Genomic DNA, 15,764 nt, shown 5'->3' on the forward strand with positions numbered 1-15,764 from the left:
AGGGCACGGAGTGTAAAGGAGTGCCTTTTTTTTTTTTTTTTTGCCTTTTTTGTATATTCAACACTAGCAGATTGCTTGGGCATAGTACGCGCTTAATGAATGCTTATTGAATTGACAAGGAAGGTATAAAAATAAATGAGACACAATTCCTGTTCTCGAGGAGGGAATGATCCAGTAGAGGAAGATTCAAAATACCCAGAAATCATAGATAGATGCAAAATAGACTATGAACATAATAGAAGTAGAGATAATGTACTGTTTGAGGATTGAGCACTATTCTTCTTGTGGCCATTTAGTTCATTGTTTAAATAAAAATGAATCTTTGTGTTTGCATCCTTGCAATTCATCTTTTCAACATGAGTTAGCTGTCTGCAGTTTTGCTTTTATGTGTCATATGCGAGGGTACCTAAGACAGTAATACACTCAAGTTCGGGACCCTTCCAAATATATCAGAGAAAGTAGCTCAGAGTCATAAAAACAGGTAGTTTTCTTAGGAAAGGAGATACATGGAGCAAGGTGTGCACAGGAGTACTGCTGCTCACCTATGTTCTCGGTACAGTGATAAAATGCTGCTTTTGTTGGTAGTATCCATGGAATCCTCTTTTGTTTTTTCTTTCAGATTGGGGAGCTAGACATGAGACCATGGATTCAAATTCAAAGCAAAATATATCTGGTGAAAAATCACCTCAGGAAAGACTAACAGGGGATGGTCCTGAGCAGTTGGTTAAGGACTGGGAGTATGGTGGCAGGTTTGAGAGAAAACAGGAGGGGAACTTGGAGAGAAAATCACGGCAAGTACGAATCACCCACAAGAAAAACCCAAATACAGTGAAAGACCATGAGTGTAATACATTGCAGAGAAATTCCAGTCCAAGGTCAATCCTTGTGACACAACAAACTGGGCCTGCAGGAAAGAGTTTCCATCAATGTGGCGCGCGTGAAAAGACCCTCCAAAAGCTGTCTGACCTAATTAAACGTAATAGAATTGCTTCAAGGAAGGAACCTTGTAAATATAACAAATGCAGTAAAGCCTTTAGTTACCAATCAGATATTATTCAGTATCCTAAAGTACCCACGGAAGAGAAATCCTACACATGTAATGAATATAAGGAAGACTTTAGCCAAAAGGAATACCTGAATCAACCAGAGAAAAGTCCTATTGGAGAGAAGACTTATAATTATGAGGAATGTAGGAACATCTTCAGCCAAATGGAGTATATTGCTAACCGGAAGACAATTAATACTGGAGACAAACTCGATATATACAGTGACTGTGGGAAAACCTTCTCTGATGACTCACCTCTTACTAAACATCAGAGGATTCATACAGGAGAAAAATCGTATAAATGTGATGAATGTGTGAAAGCTTTTAGTAACAAGTCATCTCTTACTCAACATCAGAGAATTCATACCAGAAAAAAAACCCAAGCATATAATTCATGTGGGAAAACCTTCCACCAGAACACAAATCAGATTCAACATCAGAGAATTCATACAAGAGACAAACCCTATAAGCATAAAGAATGTGGGCAGGCCATTGGTCAAAATTCATCCCTCTCTGAACATGAAAATATTCCTACAGGAAGGAGAGCTTATAATTATAATAAATGTGGGAAAGCCTTCAGCAAGAGAGGACATCGTAGTAAACAGAGAATTAATTCTAGAAAAAGCATCTGATAATTTGTGTACATAAAGATTAGATCATGCACCTGGTGTGAGAATACTAGCTTCAGTCTTGGGAGTACAAGTCATGTCTTGAAGTACTCTGGTGTATCATCGCTAGAGGAGGGCCCCACAGAAGAATGCCAGAGATTAAGGGGGAGCAAGATAAGGCTTTGGACAGGTTAGAAAGGAAGTGGTTAGGTAACCTAAGTGGTAGGTTTGGTAGGACAGATGCAACCACCAACCAAGAAATTGGGAGACAGACATAAGTATCTGGAAGATCCTTGCCCCATATCCTCTAGGTGATGGGGCCCTCCGGACCTTTTGGTTCAGCTCTACCATGTCTTGTGGTGATTACAGAAGTGGCGCTGAAACTCCACGTCCAGCTTACCAGTCACGGACTGTTTGAGCAGTGCCCTTCATTGCCTTTTCTTCAGCCCATCTTGTCCCTAGAATATAATTGCCTTCATATTATTGGAGCATGCTGGCCACTTCTGTAACACAGTTACCAGAATTCTCAGCCATTGTAGATTCAGCAAGGCCAAGTATTATCCGGCAATTTGCAGAATTCATGCTTACTTTGACACTTCCACAAACCCTGATGGAATCTCATGCAAATTCATCCTGACATCATTCAACCCATCATCTTACTTCCCAAGAATATCCAATTAATCTTGTGCCCATAAGAAAGCAGCCCTAGAGCATTCAATCTTTTCTATTCAGGAAATACATCTCTCAGGCAATTAGGCAAATTTAGCTATGGATCAGACTTCCCCATATCTTTATCCAGCTATCCCATCAAGCTTTGGGCATCAGGGAGTAGGAAAAGGGATTGTACCCCAAGGAAATGATGAGGGGTGGGACAAACCTGTCAGTCCCAGTGATGCTGAAGAATATGTATTGCAGAAGTGAGGCTCAGGGAGATATGCTGTGGGCAGGTGCTTTTATCTGGCCTCATGGCTTGGGTTGGAGCAAACACCAAGGTCCAGACATTTGCAGACTATTGTTACTCAGGAAGCAAGTATAATTATGAGCTTTATTACTATGTGGCACAACAATGAGGAAAAACTAAAAGTGCCAATACATGATTTAGCACCGCAGAAAGATACAGAGCCACACAGAGCCAGAGCCATTCACAAATGAGAAGCATATTCAGTGGAAAAATTTCAGTGGGAGTACATGCTCAAAGTGCAGTCTGAGGAACAAAATTTTATACCTTAAAGTTGAACTTTACTGAGAACAGGTAATTAGTGCCAGATATGAGAGGTGGCATTCCAAATCAGATTCATGTGTGGTGGGGGAATTGACTTGGTTACTTATTGATACCAGACATGGGTGGGGGAGTTTTCTATTTGGAATCAGAAGTGGGTTGAGGGTCTGAATCTATAATTAAGTATTATAAGAATGAGTATTGTCATGCAGCTGCTACAGTTGGCCAGGACTCTCAACCAGATAGGAGCCATGATCATTTACATGTCTGATATACAGTGAATATGGGAAAACCTTCTCTGATGACTTATGTCTTACTAAACACCAAAGGATTCATAGAGGAGAAAAATCTTATGTGATGAGTGTGTGAAAGCTTTTAGTAACAAGTCATCTCTTACCATTTGGCAAAAACAGAAAGCAATTTGGCAGAAACTAGGTATAGAACAATATCAAGGTCAGCTCCAAATGCTTGCATGGTTTTAAAATTAGAGATAATATCATGAACAAATTTGATGACATCCAGCAAGTCCCTAAGTTGATGTGATGACCCCTTCCCAGGATCTTCTGTTACTGCGTGGGATGACCACAATGCTCAGATACTTCAGATGTGGTGTAAGAATCATTAGTGAATTTAACTTATCTCCTGTAATTCCTATGGGACTCATCATGGGAAGCACTTTGTGGGATAAATACAGGAAGTTTGAAGGACATGGTCCAACTGGAAAGCCAGCTTCACCATTTACATCCTATCTAATTATTTCAGCCTCTGTGAAAGTATGATCAGAAAAAAAAAAAAGGTATGATCAGGGCTACTGTTGGAATGACACAAGGCTGGAAGTAACCCAGATAAAATGTTTACAAGGATAGACTTGAAGGCTCGTTTCACAAAAGGATCCCAAAGAAAGAAGTGGTTTTCTGGATTCCCTCAGGATACACACTTAGCCATAGCCTCTAACTGCTCTCAATTTTAGTTTATGACATGTAAGGACATGCATGGAGATGAATGAGACTCACCTCCTGGTCATGCAATATGGTGATTTTTTTGTGTCACAGGGTCCCAGGCTTCAGAAGTTCCAGGGAAACACATGACTTTTCTAGCTCTGCACTTTAGGAAGTACACTTTTGGTCTATCTCCCACATGTAGCTCTTCTGGTGATTACGGAAGCAGCACTGAAACTCTACATCTAGCTTGCCAGTCAAAGGCTATTTGAGCAGATCCTTGGTGTAGTAGATAGAGCACTAGGCCTAGAGTCAGGAAGACCTGAGTTCAACCAGCCTCAGACATTTACTAGCTATGTGACCCTTGGAAAGTCATTTAACCTTGTCTGCCTCAGTTTCCTCATATGTAAAATGAACTGGAGAAGGAGCTAGCAAACCATTCCAGTATCTTTGCCAAGAAACCCCCAAATGGGTTCATGAAGAGTTGGACACAACTGAAACAGGTGAACTTTCATTGCCACTTTCTCCACACCATCTTGTCCTGTGAGCGTGCTTACCTTCAGCACGTTATTGGAGCACGCTGACCACTTCCGCAACACAGTTAGAGGGGTTCTCAACCATTGCAGACTGAGCAAGACCAAGTGTTGTCCAGCAACTGCAGCTCAGGCACAATCCTCGTTCACTTCACTTGTTTACCTGTTCCCGTGAGCCCTTGAGAACATTATACAGATTCATTGAAGAATAACTCAGGTAACTCCCTTGCGTCCCAGGAATATTCCAGGAATCCTTCTTGATGACCAAGAAAGTTAAGTCTTGGAGCATTCAGCATCTTTTAAGTTCAGGCATCCATGCCATCTAAGACTAGACTCTCAAAAGTTAAGCCTTTACTTGTCAGCTCTCCAATTACCCATTCTTAACTGCCATTGCAAGCTTTCTTTCAGGTACTTTGGCACATTGAGCCCTGGATCACAGACTCCCATCTCCCACGGTTGTACAACTATCCAATTTAGTTTTGAGCATTAGGGTTTGGCATAGGGATGATGGCCCGAGGAAAGATGAGGAGACAGGATTGGCAATTCCAGTAAGGGTGAAGAGTATTTACTGGAGAGTTAGGGCCCAGGGTGAGAAGCCAGTGTGTAGAAGATGAGGTAGAAAGGTGCCCATTAAGACACCTGGTCCCAAACCCTTGCCTGGTTGCTTTTTACAAACAGGCCAATCAGCAGAATTTAGCTAGGGGAAGAATCTATCTCCACAGACAAGAGCTTATTCAATTCATGCTCTGAGGAGTGTCTTCCATTCATTGCAGTAATTTTTCTTTTTGAAATTAGTTATTTCCTATTTCACTATTATAAAAAGAATACCAATTTGCTTTTTTTTTCATCCTGCAAATTGTTTTAAATTTTTGGGTCGAAAACAACAATTCCTAACCCATTATCATGCATTATTCTTTTATATATTTCCTAAAACTTTTGAAACATTCCAGAGTTTTTTCATGTCATTTTTGGAATCCTAAGATTTTTGTATTTCATGAAACATTGAACTGTCTTTTGTCTTCATTTTTTTTATTATTCCTTTTTTAAAATTTTTTTGTCTTTAGTTTTCAACATTCACTTCCACAAGATTTTGAGTTCCAAATTTTCTCCCCATCTTGTCCCTCCCCCCACCCCAAGATGGCATGCATTCTGAATACCCCTTCTCCTAATCTGCCCTCCCTTCTATCTCTCCCCCCCTTATCTTATCTCCTTCCCCTTCAATGTTCCTGTAGGGCAGGATATATGTCAATACCCCATTTCCTATACATCTTATGTTTGAGTCGCATGTGAAAACAATTTTTTTTTAGCATGTGTTTTTAAAACTTTGGCCTTCAAATTTTCACCCTCCCTCCCTCCCCACCCACCCTCATTGAGAAGGCAAGCAACTCAATACAGGTTATACATGTGTAGTCATGCAAAACACTTCCATAGTAGTCATATTGTGGAAAAACTTAGTATATTTACCTTAATCTTATCCTGCCCCCCCATTTATTCTATTCTCTCTTTTGACCCTGTCCCTCCTTAGAAGTGCTTGCTTCTGATTACCCCCTCCCCCAATCTGCCCTCCCCTCTGTCATCCTCCTGCTCTCTTATCCTCTTTCCCCCCTATTTTCCTGTAGGGTAAGATAGATTTCCATACCCAATCGAGTGTGTATGTTATTCTCCTTAAGCCAAATCCATTGAGGACATGGTTCACTCATTCCCTCTCACCTTCCCGTTTCCCTTCCACTGTAAAAGCCTTTCCTTGACTGTTTTATGTGAGATAATTTACCCCATTCTACCCCTCCCTTTCTCCTTCTCTCCATATAATCCTCTCACCCCTTAATTTTATTCTCCAGATATCATCCCTTCATCTTCAGCTCATCCTGTGCCCTCTATCTATCTATCTATCTATCTATCTATCTGTCTATATACATACATATAATTTTCTTTTCCTCCAACTACTCTAATGCTGACAAAGGACTCAGGAGTTATAAATATCATCTTTCCATGCAGAATGTAAACATTTCAACCTTAATAAGTCTCTTTGTCTTCATTTGTTAATCAAACTTCGTATTTTCTTTGAGGTACCGTTCATCCTTCCTCATTTTATTAGGATACTCTTTGTTGTTTTAATTTATTGTGGTCTGGGCTTTTGTTGAATTTTTTCTCCTGAAATCTTTGGTGTTTTATGCTTTTTACAATTTTTATGACATTCCTTATCATTCCATTCTAGAGTCTTCCTAATTGCTGGGGTGAGCTCCTTGAAGGCAAGGACTGTCTTTTACCTTTCTTTGTATGCCTAGGGCTTAACACAGTGCCTGGCACTTGGTAGGTGCCTAATAAATGATTATTGACTGACTGAATTGACTACAATTTGACCCTAAGACTGGGTTGCATAGAGACAACATCCTCACTCTTGGAACTTATCCTATCCTAAGTACACCCTGAGAAGACGGGACTAGACCCTTCTGGGTTTCATTTCCATTACACTCAGGCCTGACACAGCCAATGAAACTGTCCTCCCCACTGTCATCTCCATTTCTTCTTATTTCCAGGCAGAATCAGAGGCAACTCCATTTGTAAGTAGTTCTCATCATGAAGGAGGTTCTTAGGGAAACTTCTACAACCTTGGAGAAATCCTATTCTATAAGCAGTCCATATTCAGCGAGCAGCATATTTTCTGCATCTTCAGTTCATTTCAGTTCAATTACCATTTATTGACTGTCCACTATGTACCAGGCATTCTGCTGAGTGCCGGAAAAACCAACATGTAAAAGAAAGAGGCCCTGTCCTCAAGGAGCTTACAAGCTAATGGAAGAAGACACACACAAAAGGAATCAGAAAAGCAAGAGGGCATCAGGGAGCATCCAAAATTGGGAGTCCAAACAAAGAGAGCTGCTAATGGAAATTGGAGAGTTACCTGGAAAGCTCTGAAAGTTCGGGGCTCTCGATGAATGAAGGCAGGCTTTGGAGAGGGTTTAGTGCTTTAGCTCCCAGCCCTTTAATCAGAGAGGAGAAGTCACTGAGAAGCTGAGACTGTGCTGAGTATCAGCATGGTGAGATGTCAGTTGATTGGCTTACCCTGAGTGGGGCCTGCTGTCACATGGTGTCCAAACCAAGCAGAGCTGCCAACGAAGAGTGGAGATCACCTCCCTCGTCAACTATGTCTAGCCGGTCAGCTGCGGGGTGAGAGTGAGTTCAAGATAGAACTTTTGCAGTAGAGTTAGGGGAGTCAACTTCAAGGCACAAGCAGGAAATAATTCTGAAGGTTGGTTTCTATCCCTGTTAGCATTCTTTCTTGTTAATGCTTAAGGATTTAAAATTTTCACTTTTCTTACCTTTTCATGCGGGTTAAGTTCTAACTTCCATACGCATGTTCACACACATGAAGTATATAGAAGCATTTGTAGACATAGACACATATATGTTTATATAAGGTGCATATCTATGTGTATATATATGTATATGTATGTATATGTATCCCTCTCTTGAGGGGTTAGATCACTGGGAGGTGACAGTGATTCCACACACTTGTAATCTCTGTGTCTATCATCGTGTCAGGGGTATAGTTGGCACTTAAAAATAACTGCTGATTACTTGATAGAGACTGGTGGGATCCTTGCTGTTTACCACTGGCAAACAAATGAACAACGACAAAGGTATAATTTCTGAGAAATGATTCTCAACACGTTTTTAGGAGAACTGACGAACAGGGCTTTCAACGGATAGGTGTTGAAATGATATACATCTGAGCTGGTTGTTTTGGAAACCACGCCAGCCATCTCAAGCTGTGAGGATGCGTTATTGAGATGAGCCAGGTCGCCCAGACCCGTAGATCTTCAAGCAGAAGCTGGTTCACTTGTTGGGCTTGTCATTGTGAGGATGTTTTGGGAATGTTTTTGTTGTTGAGTCATTTTTTCAGTTTTGTCTGACTCTCTATGACCCCATTTGGGATTTTCTTGGCAGAGATACTGGAGTGGTTTGCCATTTCTTTCTCCTACTTATTTTACAGATAAGGAACTGAGACAAACAGGGTTAAATAATTTGCTCAGGGTCACACAGCTAATAAGTGTCTGAGGTTGGGTTTGAACTCATGAAGATGAGTCTTTCTGGCTCCAAGCCCAGTTAATTTTAATCTTTGCTTCTACAACTCTTTATTGAATATAATTTTTATCAAATTATGATCCCAGAAGGGTGCATTTAATCTTTTCTGCATTTGTTTGTGAAGTATTTATGCCCTAATAGATGGTCAGTTTTTATGAAGTTGCCACATGCAACTGAGAAAGATATACTCCTTTCTGTTCCCATTCAGTTTTCTCCAGAGGTCTATTCTATCTAACTTTTCTAAAATTCTATCCATCTCCTTAACTTCTCTTTTATTTATTTTATGGGTTGATTTATTTACTTCTGAGAGGGGAAGGTGAGATCCTTCACCAATATAGTTTTACTGTCAGTTTCCTCCTGTAACTCATTTAACTTTTCCTTTAAGAATTTGGATGTTATGCCATTTGTTACATATATGTTTAGCATTGATATTATTCCATTTTCTATGCTACCTTTTAGCAAAATGTAGTTTATTTATTTATCTCTTTTAATTAAGTCTATTTTTACTTTTGCTTTATCTGAGATCATGATTGCTACCCCTACCTTTTTTATTTCATCTGAAGCATAATAGATTCTGCTCCAGCCCCTTATTTTAACTCTGAGGTCCAGGCAATGGGGAGGACTGGAAGAGAAGGCCTTGATAGGCTCTGTGAATGGAATGCACAGAACTCTGTAAAACAGGATAGTAACAGAAGAAATGAGATAATCCAGATAACCACCCACCCTCAAGCACAGGGGCTGTCATTTCCTGATAGAATCATTCAGGGTACATCATGAAATACAAATGATCTTTCCTCTTCACATGGTAGAATAGAAACACATAGGCAAGGAAATCCTGGTTCCTCTTCCTACTTTTCACATATTGGGTCTAAATCCCCACTGTCCACTGACGTGGTTCTCTCATGTCGATGTCCCACTGGTGTCTGTCTGAACTGAAGACCTGGTCTGCAAGGACATGATAATAAACAGAATCCTTATTGCTGTTGGGCTCAACCTGCCAGGCTTCTACAGTTCTCACACTCTTCAGGTCACCAGACACAGTTTTATAAAGGAATTGGCTGCTGCAGGATCCACTCTGATGTCCACTGTAGAGAGAAGAATTGGGCTAGTTCCCTCTTCAGAGCCTCCCTTCTCTTCCTGAGCAGTTCCTGTTTCCAAGACAAGTTTGTTGCAGGGAGCTCAAATCTCCTTTGCACAACCTCCTTATCTCCAATAGAGGTCACTGCTGAATGTAAGCAGCTCTCTGGGGCTTACCACACCAATGCTGATGTCAGGCTGAACTGCACCCCAGTGCGTCTTTCCAATCCCCACAGAGTGTTCAGTCCAGGCACCAGCTCTTGGAGGACCCAACTGGAGCTATGATTGATTTTTTCCAATCTCTTCCTCTGACTTGTAGGGTGGATTTGCCCTGCCCCATCTGCAGATTCTGTGTTTATTTTTGTTACTTGGCTTTTATCAAAGTGATAGAATCACAGATTTGCATTGAACACTGGTCTTCTAACTGAGATTGATTTCCTATTCCAATGTTCTTGTGCCATCATCCTTGTCACTTAAAGAACATGATCAAGAATGAAAGTATAATGTGGGAGGCTGAGAATTCATACTTCTGGCAAAAATTGAGTTATAATTTTGTGGCTGCAAAGGAGTTCATAGGAAGGCAAGATAGGAAACATTTTAAGCTCACTGCCAGTTTAATTTCCCAACAGACAGAAAAGTCTGCCCTTCGCAGAATGTTCCAGGAAGTTTAGTGGCATGGTTTCTTGGGGGCAATTTCTCTTTGAGGTTTCATGGGCTGACAGAGACACAAGGAGCACTTAGGTGGCATAGTATATAAAGAGCTGAATGTGGAGTCAGGAAGACCTAAATACACATCATGACACAGATACCTATTAGCTGTGTGCCATGAAGAAAGCCACGTAACTCTCTGTTTCTTCATCTTTAAAATAGATAAAAAATAGTGCCTACCCCCTAGGGCTTATGTGTGGATAAGATTACACAATATGGATAAAGGGATCTGCAAACCTTTAAATGCTATGTAAATGCTAGCCTTTTGATTGTTATTATTAGGGTGATTATTATTAATATATTAGAATGAATAACTCTTACCCTTCTCATATCCCTACCAAGGAGAATGTTGAATCCCACTCCTGACGTCCAGGCTATTTTGGCATCCTTTATCAATGTGCCAGGAGCCCTAAGCTAGCTACACCTGCTGGAGAGACTGCTCAGGCAGACAGCCACCTTTGAATTTCCAATTATTGGCTCGACATCAAAAGTTTGCTTTTTATCTATGAATTTATTGAGCATTTCCCTCATCCCAGTGATGGGATATTCTCTCAGCTCTGGAACGACAAGCTTTGGCCTTTGAGACAACACTGACTCCTATAAAGCCAATTAAATCTGCTATTCTGCCTACTCCATATACTTTACTTGGAACATAAAACCTCTGTGTAATTGTCAACCTAGGCACTGGCATGCCAGCTCCTGTTATTTTATTCCCTCTTTAGGCCATCCAAATACTTCCTGTCTCCCACTACTCATTTAATGCCTCACTTCACCTCTGCAGCACTCCAAATAGCAAATTAACTTTCCAGAAGCTTCCTGATATCCTAGAGAAGAGAAGAGGAGGAAAGGTTGATTTGGTGCATGAAGGAATTGAATTTACTTCACCCACTTTCACCGGTCCTCTGTACATTCCCAGATTCTGAATGCTCATCACCACTTGAAATGCAAATCCCAATAAATCTCATTAAACTGAATCAAACCTGTGGAAATTCTGGACCCTGACCCAGATAGCATGCTCAAGGTGAATGACCCTCCCGATCAATGCCTGGTCTCACTATAATGATCAGAGAGGCTATAAGACAGAAAGCTCAGAGGATTCAAGCCTCAAAAGGAGATCTAGCTTCTCAGCAGCTTTTTCATTGGTGAAGGCCCCTAACACCCAGCTCTGGACGGTACTCCCCAAGGCTCACGTGCAGCAGCTCCACACTGGCTTTGGGGCTTGATTCCTGCAGCTTTTGGAAGACTTCCCTAAGTTTTTGGCTATGTTGGCATAGTCTGTTCTTACTAGCTTCCAGTTGCAGGGTCATTTTGCTTTTCTCTTTGTCCAGCCTTTTCAGGCAATGAAGTTCTTCCTCAATCACAAACTGATATAGTCTCCAATATTTTCCCCTAACAATTCCATTCCCGTCAACTAAAGGTCTTTACAGGGACAAAGGTGAGACATTTAACAGTATTCTCTCCTTATGAAATCCCAACTTTCCTGATTGTTTTTCCTGAACTACCCCCTCCCCGAGAGGCCAACTATGCTCTGCCTTTCCTTTGTTCCTAAAACCAACAGCCATCATTGTCAAAATAAACACACACTCCATATCTTCACTTAATATGTCTCAATGAATGGGTTAGTTCCTGATGGGGTCTTCGCTCCTCCCACCATTAGCAGTTTTTATTGCCTTGTTTCTGCCAGGCAGGCTTTTCTGTCCAAAGCTATGAACTATATTGCAAACCTCCCATTGAAAGGAGACTGGCCTCATTTGTTATATCCAATTGTAACATTATTTTCTGTTACCTCGCCCCTCAAAAATCATTCTACAAATTTGAAAATTTTGAATTAACCATTTAGTTGTAAACAGATTTAAAATGTTTCTTTGGTGTGTACTTTGTGTGTTCTGGAGAAGATTGCAAAGTGCATCCCAAGGAGCCTGGTAAATTGTCTGGAAATATTGGCCCTTGCTACACACTGATTGCCTATCTGAATGCAAGTCTGACTGTATCATCATGGAGAAAAATTAGACAAGTCAGAACAAAGTACTTACCTTCTCCTCCAAAGAGAGAAGTTTTGGGACTTCTTCAAACTCTTTCCAGAAATAACTTGAGAGTTATTTGTTTCCTGGACTTTTAGGAAAGAGGACAATGAGTTCCTAAGAAATGCTTTGATGCTGAATCTTAGCCCTATAAGCAAAGAGATTCAAGGAATCAAAATCTTCCTCAGTATCTGTCTCTTGGGGGGGAAGTGGCTGTAAGGAAGGGTATTTCCAAAGGCTTGGATGATTTAGATGACATTCAAAACTGGAAAGGCTAGGGGTCTAGAAAACCATGTGAAAAGCAAGAGAACTAGAAAGGATCTTTGGGTTTACTTCCACTGATTTATTAGTAATATCCCAGGTTTACACTGTCTCTTTGCAGAGTTTGTATCTACAGCTTTGATTGTCTTCACCAAGATGTGCTAGTCTTATTAAATCTCTCTGAAGAAAGAGAGACTATGAGAGAGGAGAAGGGAGGAAAACTCCCTTATACGACTATAAGACACACGAAGCAGCAGACAACTTTCAGATCCTTCTTTCAATTCACTTCCTTTATGTATATAATGGCCTTGCTTCCTATTTAGTCTTCAAAGACCTTAATATTAGTAGGCAGCCCAGCTTAGCCCCAAGGACTTAGCCTCCATTTTTGCAAGCCACTGCATTTTCATCTGTATCAGGCTGCCTCCCCCTTGTTGAGATTCATGTGGAGGGGCTCAAGGCTGAGGCACAGGGTAAGTGATAGATCACTGTGTTTGTAGAAAAGGTGGTCTATGGTAGTGAGTCTTCAGCCCTTCCACTAACTCATATTTCTCACCCCTTAATTTTGAGTGGCTTCCTCTAAAGGAGAAAATGTGTGGGCCCCATGCTCCTTGGCTTGGGAACAAGGCACACAGAGTGATGTCTGGTTCACCTCACAAAAGAGCTTAATGAGTTTTTGGTGAATGTGACATTAGCTCTATCCTTCAATCCTCTGCAAATGGTGGGTGCTGAGCTGCCTGACAATGTCAGTCAGCCTTTTGAGGTATACACTGAGTGCAGGGAAGTCTGATCTGGAAGACTTGCCTGTATTCAGGACAAGAGCATGGTCTGACTTTCCAGCTTCTGGAGAAAGATGCTTGCTAAGAGTTGTTCCCACTGTCAGTGGTGATTGGCTTAGAGAAGTAGTTCATGCACAGGCAGCAGGTGACTTCATTTTGCAGTTTCTAGACCAATTTAATTGGTCACTGAAGCATTCTTCTTTGTGGAGAGAACAGGTGGGTGATTGCATTGGCAGGAGAGAAAAATGCCCTGAGAACTTTCCTTCTGGGCACATTGCTCCTGTCTCTCTTAAGAAGGCACAGTTAGGCCAAAGACGGTGAGAGCCCTTCCTAGTTGAACCATTCTTGCTAGCTAGACATTATGTGAGCCATGATTGCAACCCGAACAAGCCGGAAGGACAAGACTGGGTGAAGGTAGCACAGGATTCTTCTACTACCTTCTCTATCTACTACGTTTTCCTGTTCATGCCTCTATTTTGCTTGTAACACATGATGTTCCTACGTCTCTCTGACATTTTTTGCAGTTCTGAGAGAAGGGGGGGCAATAATCTTAAGCCATGGCTGGACCATGGATGACCAAATTCATAGCCTTGTGTATTAAGGACCCTATTTTGGGCAGAGGTGATGGCAGAGGAGAGTACTACGGTGTCCATCCTTTGCCCCAGGTATCCATAGCCTTCTTCAGATCTTGGTAAGGCTAAGCTAAAAAACAGAAAAATTCAATATCTCTTACTCTGAGTGGTCAACAGCTTGTGACATCATTCCTAACATACAGATTCCATTTTCCCTCCCACTATCCCGACTCCGACCTCCCATCCTGTCATCTCCAATGACAGAGGTTCTGAGACTATATTAAAGACTACTCACATTCCTTACTTACGACCTTATTGGCAACTTCTAGATTCTCCCCTCCCCTCTTCCCATGTACTCAGTTTGACTCTACCAGTAGCCTTAATGTTAAAGGGTTTTGTGTGCCATTACCACGACTGCTACCCATGTTCAGGCTCAGTCTTGGTCAGAGATGTAAAAGGTTTTGGATCCATCATAGGCCAGTACTAGAAGGGATGTCTGCCTACAATTCATAAGATGCTGGCACTGGGGAATCAGAGGCAGAACCTCATTAAATGCAAAGTTCTCAGTCCTGAGGCTATATTATATTACCCTTTCCTTCTGGAAAATTTTACTAATCCTACTACTGCTGGGCATCCATTTACCTCTAGAAAAATGAGCAATGCTCAATTCCCTCTCTTCATACCCTTCAACTTTCCCTTCCTTCTGTGTCAGTGAGTTCTATTTCTCAATTTCTTAAAATTAATGTAAAATGATCTTAGAAAAAAGGAAAGGGTTAACAAGTAAGAAGAGGGGATTGGGGATGAGGGAGAAAAAGTCAGTGGGAACAGGGTCACCTTAAAAAAAGATTATGGTAAAGTAACTGAAGGAACATAACACTCTGTTTACAGTAGACGAAGGAGAACAATAATAACTGGGGGGGGGGAACATTTTACAGACACACGGAGGAAATTTTAAACCTAACTCATATCTTTAAATGTGAATGGATAGGCAACTGGCAAAACAAATTGTGGTACATAAATGTAATGAAATACTGCTCTGCTGTAAGAAATGATATGTGTGATGAACATGGAGAAGCATGGAAAAAATCTCTATGAACTGATGCAGAATGAAGTAAGCAAAGCCAAGAAAACAAACGTACACCAGAACTATAACAATGTAAATGGAAAGAACAATGACACACCAAGAAATCAAAAATAAATGTCATAAAATTTTAAAGATCTAATGCAACTCAAATGAAAAGATACAAGAAGCCACCCTCAACCTACCCTTTTGTGTAGGTGGGAGGTCCCCAGGTATTCCATATTGCACATGTTTTTGGACTTTTTCAATGTATCAATCAGGCATGCTGACTTTTTTCTCTCTAAAAATATATCTGTCATGTAGGATGACTCTCAGGGAGGGGCAGATGAAGGATACATGAGATACTATGGTGATGTAAGAAACAGAAGATATCAATAAAACTAATTTTTAAAAACATGAATGGATTACACAATTCAATAAAATGAAAAAGTGACAAACTGGATAAGAAAACAAAACCCTACAATCTGTTGCTTACAAGAAACATATGGTAAAAAATAAAAAGACATTCACAAAAACTAAGGGGATGTGGGGGGGGAATTTTACTATGTATCAAGTCTATCCAAAAAAAGCAGGGTTTTCATCATGCAAGCTGACAAAATCATTCAGAAGCAAGGACACTATATTACACTGAAAGGAACCAGAGAAAACTAACCAACATCAGTAATAAACTTGTACACTTCCAATGCCTTTGCATCCAAATTTATAAAGGAAACACTGTCTGAGCATCAGAGAGACAAAGACAGCAATACAAAATTGACAGGAGACTTTAATATCCTCTATCAGTTTTAGATAAGTCTAACAAAAACAAAAGGGAAAATATGGAACTGAACACATTTTAG

The 15,764-nt window shown here is 40.8% G+C and overlaps 1 pseudogene; it reads left to right on the top strand.

Annotated features, from left to right (window-relative positions):
* LOC114041239 overlaps positions 1-15,764 on the top strand; it is a 111,455-nt pseudogene that overhangs the window by 43,580 nt on the left and 52,111 nt on the right.

Source organism: Vombatus ursinus, unplaced genomic scaffold (genome assembly GCF_900497805.2).
Source record: "Vombatus ursinus unplaced genomic scaffold, bare-nosed wombat genome assembly UNPS02014170.1, whole genome shotgun sequence".
Lineage (NCBI taxonomy): Eukaryota > Metazoa > Chordata > Mammalia > Diprotodontia > Vombatidae > Vombatus > Vombatus ursinus.